Here is a 12,699-nt window from a genome sequence, read left to right as displayed (position 1 = left end):
GCATGCCACATACAGTGCATTTATTTCCAGTAAAAGCATTTAAGAGCTGCAAAGTCATGTTGCTGTGAGGTAACTACTGTACTTACTGCAATAAGTTTCTACTGCTACCTTGTATACTGCTTCAAAGACATAAACCGTTCCGGTACACAAGGAGGTCGGTCGCCAATAAAGCGGCTACAGCTCTGTCAACAGCATAAAGACGGCACCGGGATTTCTTAAGCGTTCCGCTACCCTCTCCAGTTTCTTAATTTGGGGGTGGGGGGGGGGGAGGAGGGGGAAATCACTGTGTTCTGTGCGGCGGCAGCTCGGTCCCCCTCGCTCCGCGGCACCCTCAGGTCCCCCGTTGCTGAGGCTGGCGGCACTGACGGGGACGGCGGCTCCCGCAGCTCCTCCGTCTGCGCGGCGGCGGCGGCTCCCGCCTTCAGCCGGCGGCGGCCATCGCCTCAGGGCGGCCGGGCTGGTGGGGGGGGGAGGGGCGGCGGCGCGTAACGGCCGCGCGCGCGACGCCTCCGCCACCTCCGCGCGGGCGGACACGGCCCCCCGCCCCGGCGAGGCGCTGCCGACCCCGCCGGCCGTTGCCACCAGGCGGGTGGAGCCCCCGCGGCCGCCCGCTGCCACCGCCGCGCTGTCGCAACCGGACGAGGCGAGCAGGTCATTTCCCGCCCGGCCGCCGCGCATCACTTCTCAGAAGAAGGGCGCTTGGGCCTCTCGCTGGCCGTATCCCTCCGCGGCTGCCGGGACTAGAACTGCCCGCCGCTGGAACTAACCGCAAGCTCGGCGGCAAGTCCCGCCCCTCCAGCGGGCAGACTCGGGCTCTGATTGGCTCCCTCGGTTTGATCGGCAGCTCTCCCCCCCCGACCGCCGGCCGCCATGTCGTGCGGCGCCCTGTGAGGGCTGGCGGCGGCCGCGGCCCGACCCGGCCCGGCGGAGCGGGCGGTATCGGCCCCGCGCAAGCGGCCGGGAGCCGGGGGTGTCCCGGGGAGATAAGGTATCTCTTCCTGCGCGGAGCTGTGCCTGGAGGAGGGGACGAGGCCGGGCCGCCCCCGTCCTCTCCTCAGGGCGCCCTCGGCCCCCATCGCGCTCCCGCCCTCCGGGCAGCCGGTGTCTCCCCGCGCCGCCCGGCTTGTTTCCCAGCACCCAGTTTACCCTTTGCGCAGCGGGGAAGGGGCCATGCCTCGGGCTGCCGCCGGGGATACGTGCAAGAGGAAAGCCCTGGGCTCGGCTGGTAGGTGGGGGGGTGCTCTCTCCAGGAGCTCGCTGCCCCCTGCGCACGGGAGACCCATCCCTGCCAGAAGGACGGATCGGTGCAGTTTGGCCTTTAGTGGGGGGCAGACCCAGCCCTCTGCGAGGAGGAGGAGGTTGCAGTGCTGCAGAGGGCTCGGGAAACTTTTTTTTTTTTTTCCCCCTTCCCTCTAGTTGCTGAGGAAGAGCAGGCTTGATGCGAACAAGGGGCTCGCGGCGGGGGCGGGGGGCAGCATCAGGTTGCCTAAGCCTCGCTGAGTAAGGCCAAGTTGCAGTATGGTTTTCCGTTGAACAAAGAAGCGAAGTAACTCGTTGCTCGCGGGGTTTGCTATGCTGCGAGAACCTAGGATAGGAAGGAACGTTTGTAGAGAGATGCAAATCCAAAATTTTCATCAAGGACTAAAAAAAAATGTGCGGAATTCTAGTATTGTCTGCTAGGCCTTCACAGGGGCGGTCACGTTGAGTGAGGCTGAGGTACATGTGGCCTAGCGTATTGTTTGTGAGAGCAGCCAGCACTCGATGCTTAGCAGTAGCTGGGTGCTGCTGCTCGTTTTTAGCCCTGGTTACAGTGTTTAGTCAAAGCATTCCTAGTTTTGCAGGCAAATCTTGTAGGAAGATCACGGAGTCCGCAACACTTGCTTTTACTTTTTCTTTCCATTTGTAGTTTGGGGTCTGTAACTATCACTGAAATAGTGCTTTTCAGAAGCTTTTAATTGCTCTTCCAGATTTTTCCTAGTGCTGGAGGGTGTTGCGCTTGCAGGTTCATGACTCGGCGGGAATACTGTTTAATATGCCCACCCTATCTCCCTGGTCCTTTCACGAGCCCCCTCCATTAGTCATATACAGTACAGTCACAGAGATTTTAAAAACAGATTTACATAGGTTGAAGGAAAACCATCACCAACCTGGAATATCTCAAGTCTTTTAGAAACCTCCAACATTGTTCTGTGTTGCACTGCACAGCCGAAAAAAGACCAAGGAACCCGTGATACTAGTGCCTGGCATCTGTACAATGGCAAAAGCAACTCAAAGTCCGTTGAACATACTAAAGATTAAATAAATAGTAATAAAAAGGGGAGCTGGGGAAAATTTACCATCGTTTGACCAGTTCTGTAACCCTGAGATTATCCTGAAAGTGAGAATATCACAGGTTCCTTGATATTTGCAGAGGGCAAACAGCTCTTTCTCCTTTGATACTAGTTAGCGATGTGTGCAGAAAGATCTGGAATGAGAAGTTAAAAACAAGAGTCATGCAAACAGCAGGTGTCAGTCATTACAGTGGAATTTGCCTGCCTTTTTATTTTCATGAACACACCCATAGCATATTGGTTTGCCATATTACACTTAGATGCTTTACAAACTAGGGAGAAGTGTGTTTGCTTTCGTTAGGGGTGGCTCAATCTGCCGATACCATTCTTAAAGATTCTTGATGTTCTTCATGTATATGTTTTTGAATTCAATAAAGTTGAGCAACGGTTACGCAATTGAAAGCCTTAGCTATGCCAAAAAGTTTTTCTGAAGCACGTTTTAAAAAAAGATGCAAACAATCTGCAGTAGCCAGTGAGCTGGTACCTGATGTCTCCAAACTACTAAACATGGAGGTCTGTGAATACTTTATTTTGCAGCAGAATCCACAGCAATTGGTGTCCACGGTGGCAGTCCTCTCCCGGTAGAAGCACACACAGTGGACAATTTAAACCCATTAACAAAGCAGAATTAATTAAAGTTCGTACTTTGTTGCTGAAAAACAGTACACTGCCAGAAGACAATGGCAATCAATAATTGCTACTTGAGTCATGAATGTGAATACATTAATGAGCCTAATTCTTCTGTGTCCTTTGGCCTGGGACCATACAGTTTATGGAAGCTCTTTCTTTAAACTGAGTGCATGCGAATCATGCACTCAGTTTTTTGGACATCAAAGTGGACTTAAAAATATATGCCTTTGTTTCATATGTACACTCATAGCAGGCTACAGTCACACGTACAGCATTTGCAGTATTGGTGAAGAGGCTACAGTCACGGGTACAGCATTTGCAGCATTGGTGCCTAAACAGATTTGGTGTCAGTGCTACGTTGCCTTTTGCCTTTCGTACTCGTCCTTCCTCAGCATCATCCTGCAGGTGCCAAGACCCCATACCAGAGCGATGGAAGGCTGCTAGGAGTGGAGGCTGGACCCTGACCCCTGCTACTGAAAATGACTTTGGGAGGGCGTGAGCGCCTGGCTTGCCAAGCACGTAAATGCACTTGGAGGATACGACATCTCAGCGTATCACATCTTCCAAATCTGTGTGGTATCTGTTGCGTCCGTGTTTGGTACCATACCCTTGCACATTTCTGCAGCGCCGGAGAGATCTTTCACTATCTCAGTGTCTGTGCTGTTTCATTTGGGCTACAGCTAGGAGGAATTCTTCCATGCTTTCCATCACAGTTACAAGCTCAAAACTGAGCACTGAGCTGCATTGGCAAAGGATGATTGAGCCGAAAAGAAGGTGGCATCACCTTCTGCTGCGCAAGTCTTCTGAGAAGGGAGATTTAGGACATAGCTCTGTTCTTGGCATTTTCCAGTGGGTAACCTGACTACCTCAGTGCCTGACATCCCCCAATGATTTTATAGGTTTGTCAGCAAAAGATTTCACAAAAGATAATACAAGAACGGGTTTCTCAGCAAAGAACTGCAAATTGCTACATGTAATTACCTTAATAGAATAGAGAGGATTTGTTTGGGAAAAGTAAGAATCTGAAATAGAAAATCTCAATTTCCTTACACAGTGATAGATGTTAGCTGTAAGAGAACTATGGAAGGACATTAGGCAGTAAAATCCATTAATTTTCTGGGGTCATATGCAGTAGATCAAGCTACAGGAATGAAAATTTACGAGATCTCTCTTTACTTGCTGCATTCAAATTAGTTTTTATGTGTAAGAATTTTGAAAGTAGAAGCCTTTTTTAATCAAATCATTTAAGAATTTGTCTTCAATTCTGTGTATTGGATCTGATAAATTAACTGGGAATCTAGAATCATCTCTCATCTAGTGAAAAAAATTGCTTTTTTGGCTTTAATACAACTTCTGATTGGAAACAGTACACTGCTAGTAGGGGTTGAATACTGGGTTTGCATTGATGTAAAAGAAAAAATATGACATGAAAAGACTTGGCATGAAATTTGCTCAGGCTGGAGTAACAAATACAGGTTTTTTTGCTCTGTCAAATTAAGACAAATTAAGAGGAATTAGATATTTTTGAAAAAGATGGAAGTCAATTTTGGAGTCTAAATTAATAGCTCAGAGAAGCAGTGAAGATTTTGAAGTCATTCCCAGAAGGTGATTTCTTTAAGCTCTTAACTCATTGGTCTTAAAAGAAAACAGAGCAATTCAGTATTGCTAGTTAAAATCTGATTTTTTTTTTTCCTCTGAATAGCTTGATATGACACAAGAAGTGTAATTATGACCTCAGCCTTTTACATAAACCTCTCTCTGTTTCATATTAACTTACTCTTTACCTTTCACTCCCTAAACTCTCCTTCTATTGGTTTCAGTCGCATTACTCCACATTCCTCCTAGTATTACTCATTTTTGCTTACTCCAGTGAAGTTACTGGTGGTGACTGGCTTAATCTGTCAAGAAAAGATTCAAACCTTGTCCCCTTGTGGAGAGAAACAATTTCTTTTTTCCAGGATGTTGTCATCTAAAATGCAAAAATCTGCTGCTGAGCTGGATATTAGGGTCTTGAAATCGTCTACTCATGATACAATATTTCTTGTCTTTTACTTTCTTAGGAAAGCTGCATTTCTTTTGAAAAAAATCAGTAAAGCACTGTTAAATACTCTAGTTCAGGCTCTACAGCATTTGGATGCTAATCGAAGCCTACCTCTTCCACTCGTTTTTTGAGTTTATGGAGTCAGGACTTCAAATTTCCCGTCACAACGTACTCTAATGGCTTTAATACTGCATAGCTCTTGTTATGTATTGGTTTTAATTATTATTTCATCAATAGAAGCATAAAGAATTTCATCAATAGAAGCATAAAGAATTTGGAATATAAGTGTAAATACTGAACGCTCACCATGTTTTAAAATCAAAAGTTTTTCCTTCAGACTGATGTTGACCAGCTTATTTTTTTATAAGAAAAGAACAAGAACTTGATGCATTTGCAGATTGAAGAGCATGTTTAAAGTCATCTTAGTTCAAACATGTTTTCCAGCACATTTAAAACTTAAGCCTGCTTTTCTCATCTCAACACATCAGTATTCAAGAAAAAGTTGAGCAGAATTTGATTTATCAGACCTTATCATGGTCAGACAATTATGTGATCGCAGAAGTCATATTTAGACTGCAGATCAGAGATAGATTTCGTCCACATACAGAAATTGCATGCCTCTAAGTAAGCTGGTTTCAGAAACAGAAAATATATGTGTCCGACTGCAACTGGCACTTGCAGTTAATATACCAGCCTTTAAACTGCAGCAGGTAACCTCTGGAAAAGGGGCAGGGCTGACAGTAGCAGTGCGGCAGCCGCCCTTGAATTACCAGAGCACATCTGTAGCAGGCCTCAGTGAGGTAAGAGGGGGTCATACAGGATCTTTGTATCAATTAATTTCATTGATTTAGCATCACTTCATTTTCATGGGCTACAATTTTCATGGGTTAGGTAGCTTCTCAGTTCTTTTTGCAAGGGTAAACGTATAATTGTAACAAAAAGGTTCGGCATTTGCTTAGGGCTCTGAGGCAGAAGCTGTGATAGATGTCAAGGCCATTTTAAGACACTGCCACCAGCAACAGGCTACTCACCAGTCATTTTTCCTCTGTGACAAGGTTAGCAGACCCATAACAAGGAGGCAGATGCACGCCAATAGGCTTGACGATGCTTAGGGGCAGCGGTTATATGCAACGGCTCCAACTGTGGAAGTGATACACTCTGTCAGAGGAGTGGGGAAGGCACTTGGACAGTGACGCCTTAAACCCCGGTGACTTTCTTCTTCAGTGCATGCCTATCAGTGCGTTTAAATGACTGAATTACCAAAAAGTCAAGGTAACTGACCTTGTGGAAAAATGACTTTTCAGGCTAGCTCTCCTTGCTTTGAAATCTCAGAAGGCTGGATGCAAGAAGCCTAGCAGGCTTAGGTACTCCCTGAGTCATGTTTTTCCACTGCATGGACCTTGTATGGTTACAGGCAGGGCTGGAGATACGTGCAAAATGCAGGCAGACAGAGCAGGTAATGCTCCCTCTGTACTAGTGCAGATGATTACCCAAAACGCGCGACAACGGTAAAATGATGCCTCTGCTGCCAAGTGGTTCTGAGAAGTAGGCAGTTTCTGCTGTCATCTCACGTTTGACTCAGCCCTATTAGGTAAGACCTAAAAAGGTGGACAAGAAAGTGGGCTCTTTCGTGTGCAGCAGTTAATAGCCAGCTTCTTCAGCCAGAAATGACACCATAGGAGCAGACAGTGAACCCTGTTTTCCCTACTCCTCATAGCAGCCTATCATCATAAGAAAGATAAACAACAGCCACCTTGCTTTTGGAACAGGTTGGAAATCCGCAGCAACGCTTGACTTTTTATACCCTGGGTGATCACTACACACTTACAAAGCAGTATGCTCTGCATGTGTGCCTATACATCTTGTCTCAGATCTGTCCTGGGGGAAGTTACCATGAGCATAATACTAACAGCATTTCCATCTGCTGGTAAGAAAACTGGGAAAATGGCATATAAGAGAGGATGGCATCAAGCATGGGACAGACTTTCAGATCTCAGAGTATAACCTCTTGCTTCAATAACGGGGTCTTGCACCCTGGGACGCGATGGCAGACAGTGAATGACCTGAACTGCTGGGAACATGCGTGAGTTTGTTCTTTGTCGTTCCCATGCAGTCCTCTAGTGCAGACACGTTTTGTGTGCAAATGCAGCTCTTGCAGATATATCACAATTGAACAAGTCCGTAGCTATAGGCATACGTATAAAGAGGTGAAGGATCAAGGCATTAACCTGAACTAAACCATACCAGAGCTGCTAGCACAGAACGCGAACACCGCCAAGCTACTGAGGGGATGGAAAAGAACAGGCTGTATCTTCAAAGGCACACATCAGAGAGACATATTTAGCTCTTATTCATCCAGGAGAGTATTTCTCACTAATGGGGCAGGCCTGAATTATTTTTAGGGGTTGCATCATAAGTCTGCAGCTTTAAAAGAAAGGGAAAGATGAGGCTATCTTGTCATATGGAGATTTATCCTGTTGTGTTAGTGGGGAGTGATGCGTGCGCAGGACTGGGAAGCTGAGGAATGTATATTGATATATGCAAGACATGATGTGCTGCAGTGCTCTGTCAAGTACAGCATCAGGATTTAGTATTACTAGCTGTGACAGTAGTAGTCTACAAACCCTAACCTCACACATGCTGTCCTTACTCTGGGCTGGGTATGTCTAGCAGATTGAACCCAAATGAGTATTTCATAGCGAGAACCCTTTTAAGACTGAACAGTTTTATATGGGAACTACCTAACAGAGGCATGCTTCATAGGCTCACAGTATTGAGAGCGTTATCTAGTTTGCTACCTATCTAAATAGGTAGCTGTTTGGCTTTAGCAGACCTGTTCCAGCCTCAGTGAGACACTTCGGTCCTTCAGTGACCTTGTTCTGCAGCAGAAAGAAAAGGTGACTTTCCAAGCCTGACTGCAGCATTGCAATCAGCCCCGTCCGAGAGAGATGGTTAGCGTTCCAGCCTGGCTCCCGAAGGCAGAACGAAGCAGCGGTGTCAAACGTTTTTCTGAGCGCAGGAGAGGCTCCCTGTTAAGGCAGCAAGCACGCTGCTGCCGCAGAACCACATCCTGCTCCTGGTGGCCGGAGCTGGGGGAGGTGGCCATTTTCCGAACCATTATCTGATGTGCTTGTCAGAGCAGCTGCAGAATCTAGAAAACATCTAGCTGCAATCAACGAACAATGTTACCAGGTGTTTCCCCTACAGACAGATCTAGTCAGTACAGAAGTGCTTCATCTCATGTAAATACTAAGCAAATCTTTCACCGCTTAGTCCATTTGCATATTTGTATTTACTGAACTGTGGATCTGTCCAAAATGAGTAAAAGGTAAGTTTAGCAATAGCAGAACTAGCTGCACGCCAGACCTTTGGTACACACAAAAGTTGCAGCCAACAAGAAATCTTTCCGACTCTACAGCCATCTTTAAAACCAGTTTAAGTGTGTTGCCTGAGAGGACTACACACATTTAAGTAGATCACAACTGCTGCTTTTTTAGAACAAGAACTTTCACCGCTTTTGGTGTAAAGATGAGTCTTTTGTTGTAGGCTTTTTGTATTGAACCAAATTGTTTAAATTACAGCTAGTGTCCAAATATTAGAAAAGTAGCTGGCAAACGTAGAAGGGCATAGAGCAGAAAGGAGGTAGTGCTGGGGATGAGCTAACCATGTCGGCTGGCTTGCTTTTTTCACTGTAGGAATTGCTGTAATGGGATGTGAGCTGCTCAAACACTGCTTCATGCTTTTGCTAGCTTTTTCTGCTATAAAGCACTTTCAGGTGTCTTATTAACCCCAAGAGAGTTTTTGTTCTTTTTTATTTTTCATACAGAATGATTCAAAGAAAGAATCAAGTCCTTCCCCCTTCATCTCTGCTCCTCCGTCAGGGAGGTTATTTCTCTTCCAGCATCTAAGTTGAAATCTAAGCTCTACTGAGTCAATGGCAAATTTCCCACTGACTGCAGTAAAGCAAGAAATTCTGTCCTTAGGGCTGGAGTAGGGCATTTTAGACAGAAAAATAGCACAGCTTCTTAGACTCTATATCACCTTACCAAGAGTAACCCGTTGAATGAAGTGGCAGCGTAATAATTAGAAAGACACCTTTAACCATCCTGACAGAATGGGAAGACACTAAATATATTGCTGTTAGTTGTAGTTCATGATCTTAAGTACATGAAAGAAGTATTAATAATATACTTTGCTAATAATATGGTGATTATTAGACCAGTTTAGAGTATACTCTATGAGGTTAACTGTAAGCGCAAACTTAATTCCCATGGCTATTTTTCAGTGGTGAATTTTATGTGGCTATGTTTATTTATAAGAGGATCATATTTCTGGGCTTTTATAAGTGGTTGTGTGCCATCTAGTGGGTTAATCTAGTTTTGCAGAAGAGCCATAGGATGATGATTTCTGTCATCTCAGGCCAGTCACCACAGGACACAGAGGATGGATGGTTCTTTACAGTTGCACTGTTACCAAGACCCTCACTAGCAAACAAGAGGAAGTTTAATGGTTAATATATAGGCAAGATTTTCCTAGCTGATATAACCAACAGCAATATTAAGTACACAAAAGATATCACCACTGATAGACCACAAATCACTTACAGACAGAGGAAAAGGATAATTTGCAGTAATTAGCTCTAGCTGTCAGTGAGCTCTCTCTCCCCCCCCAAGAGCACTGAGGGGAAAAAAAAACAAAAAAAAAAAACAGGAGTATCAATGTAGATGACAAGGTCAAAACTTTTTCTGATGCTTTTCAATAGCATTAAGAAAAGCCATGGACACCTGATAGAAACCAGCAGTGGGCAGCTGCTCTGTGTTACTGTAGGCAAGACCAAACACTTCTTGAATCAGTATCTCAGAACAGTTTCAGCACAAGTTAATTAGAAATAAGGGAAGACCTAAACATTAATGCTAGCAGGTCATTTACTCGTGTAGATGGACACGTTCTTCTCACTGATTGATGCAACTAGGGATTAATACCATTACAATCAAAGTTTCCCAAACTGTATAGTAGCATACATTAGAATAGGATTTCTGTTTAATATACTTCTCCTTTTAGTCAACATAACATAATAATTTTGTCTTTTATTTTTGGAACAGATCTCAGTCTGAATTAGGAGTTTCTTAAAGATGCTCTCAACCTTATCTAGGTCCTGGAAAGACCCACAATACCATTTACTAATACTTCCCTAAATTAATGACAAGCAGATCTGACAAGTATATGTATGTATGTGTAATAACACTCCACCCCTTCCCCCCCCTCCTCCAGTGGGCACCTTTAAAGCAGGAAGTCTGCATATGTTACGAGGATGGCTGCACAAGGCAGCCAGGAGAGGAGCCAGGGCTGGTCTGGGATGCTGGCACGCTCTACAGCCGAGGTGGACTCCAGGCCCAGCGCGATTCCCTGCAGCACCGCATGCCAAGTGTGGGAAGAGAGAGGTTAGACACCCTGGGACAAGAGCCAAAGGCAGCTGGCACGCTCAGCGAGGAACCGCCAGAGTCAGCACAGTCCGCCCCAGACCTTGTCAGTAAGAAGCCGTGAGGATATAGGCAAGTCCCACGTCCTTTTCCTCTTTGGAGGTTATTCATGGCTGCTGACAAGCATCTTCACAGCCCTGACCCCTCTACAGAGCTGTATGTCCTTTTACCAAGTTCAGTGCAGAAGCCAGTCACCCAGAAGATGTTTGGACGCTCCTCTTAGATTGGCTGTTAGAGGTGGTGTTCAATGGTGGTGCTCCATTTTCACCTTCATTCCTCTCAGATAAAGCCCACAGGACCAACTAGAACTATTTCCCTCCTCAGCAGGTATATTGTGACCCTCTGTCCTCAGCACCTGATCCCCAGGTCTGCCCCAGATACGCCTCATTGCTTGCTAATGCAGACATGGTCAGAGCTACACAGGATCCCTGGGCCAAAAAGGTCCAGAAGGGTGGAGGACTGGATGGGATGGGGTGAGATGAGAGGGGGCCTAGCAGTCCTGCACCCTGCTGCTCCTAAGCATGGTTTTGCAGGCCACGACTGCCTCAGAAGCAGCTGTAGGAACAGGGAGTAGTTCCCACAGCCTAGCCTTTCCACCACAGAGCCTCGCTCTCCCTGTCCTGCTAGCACCTGCCTTCCCCTAGGGACTGGGGGAGGCTTCAGCAGAAGCAAGCTCTTCGTTCCTGCCCACCTTGCGCTTTAGGCAGCGTTGGACAACGTGCGAAATCTGTGCTTGAATCCCTCAGGGCATTCAATTTTATACCTACACCAGGCTAGGTATGAGCAAAGAGGTTCGGACTGAACCTTATTTGTTTATTATAGTTAGGGTAATTCTACCTTTGGGCAGCTGGCACACTGACAGCATCCCTCTCTGTTCAGGGAAGTAAATAACACAGTCTTGAAGTATCAGGATATTTTCTTGTGCAGCTCTTGTGTCCAGAGTTAGTTTGACTCCTTCTGGGCTAGAAAGTTTTTCAAATGAGTATTCTGTTTCATTGCTAACAGAATACTCTTTAAAATGTCATCAGGTGAAAAAAACCACTTTATTGTAAATTACAGAGTTATTACTAAAGAAAGGGTTTAGTATAATGCCTTTTACCCAGCAGGAGGCAGCACTTTACTACAAAAACAACCAAAATCTAGTAACATTTTTGTGTTTGACCATAAGTAAACCTAAACTTTGAAGTGAACTGAAAACCAAAATAACACCTGTCCTCTTCTGCAGTCTGATCTGCCAGCTGCCTCCAGTAGTAGTGACAATAAAAATCTGTACAGTAATTACAAATGAATCTTGCAGCGTTAATCCTCCACCTGCCTGATGGAGGGTGGCAGGAGGTGCTGAGCCAAGTGACGCTGAAAGCGTATGAAGCTAACCAGAGGCCTTTAGAAGGGAAAGGCTACATTTATCTTGCATTAGTTGCAAGTATGACTGTGCTAATAAGGGATTGTATCTGATGAAAAAATTGTTAATTTGAATTTAATGACCCTTTTGTCCTTGGGGATTCGCTGCAGGGAGAAGGGGCTCGATCACCTCTGAAGAAACATTGCTCTGTGGAGACATCTCAAAGCGAGGGCTTTGTAATGCAAACAGTTTCTCAGGACAACATTACATTGAAAGAAACATGACAAAAAAATTGCTGTACACAATCTGTCATAGAAACTATGCAAAGTCTGCGTACTTTTAGGTTCAAATATTCAAATATTACCAGCAGAGCTGGAAGAAAGACTTTCTGTGACTTTGGCTTTGTTCTGAAACAGAAGGTGACTTTTGCTGACTCTACATGGTCTTGAAAAATGTCGGACTTTTGCTTTGGTGTTACGATGAAACTAATAAAAATGATTGGCATAGATCAATTTTCTCCCCTCAGACTGTTTGCCTACATCATTACTAAAAAAGCTTACAGTTTACCATAATTGTTTTTACTGCACTGGATCTGAATAGAAAACTGAAATGATTAAATCAGCTGAAACTCATCAGAGCCTCAACCATCTGTTTGGACAGTTCTGATTTTCACATGGCTGCACCACACCAAAATAACTAATATATAGATTCTGATCTGAAATTGTCTCGTGGGTGCTGTTTCCCCAGAGAGTTGCTCCCTTCGCCTGGTGACTATGGAATAGAGCAAGGCCTCCTCCAAGGGTCTTTGCTCCTTCAAAATAACTCGCTGTGCATTCAGAGCTCAGCAAAAGCATAGCTTAAAAAAATGGCCATCAC

The 12,699-nt window shown here is 45.3% G+C and overlaps 1 long non-coding RNA gene across 1 annotated transcript; it reads left to right on the top strand.

Moving 5' to 3' along the window:
- Positions 1 to 854: 854 nt before the first annotated feature.
- LOC104140005 (uncharacterized) lies at positions 855 to 12,335 on the top strand. The gene is made up of 3 exons (XR_011142932.1): positions 855 to 988; positions 10,273 to 10,553; positions 11,994 to 12,335. It is a non-coding gene; the product is annotated as an uncharacterized lncRNA (long non-coding RNA).
- Positions 12,336 to 12,699: the final 364 nt, after the last annotated feature.

The sequence above is a fragment of the Struthio camelus genome, chromosome 9 (assembly GCF_040807025.1).
Source record: "Struthio camelus isolate bStrCam1 chromosome 9, bStrCam1.hap1, whole genome shotgun sequence".
Lineage (NCBI taxonomy): Eukaryota > Metazoa > Chordata > Aves > Struthioniformes > Struthionidae > Struthio > Struthio camelus.
This window is presented reverse-complemented; position numbering and strand designations above follow the sequence as displayed.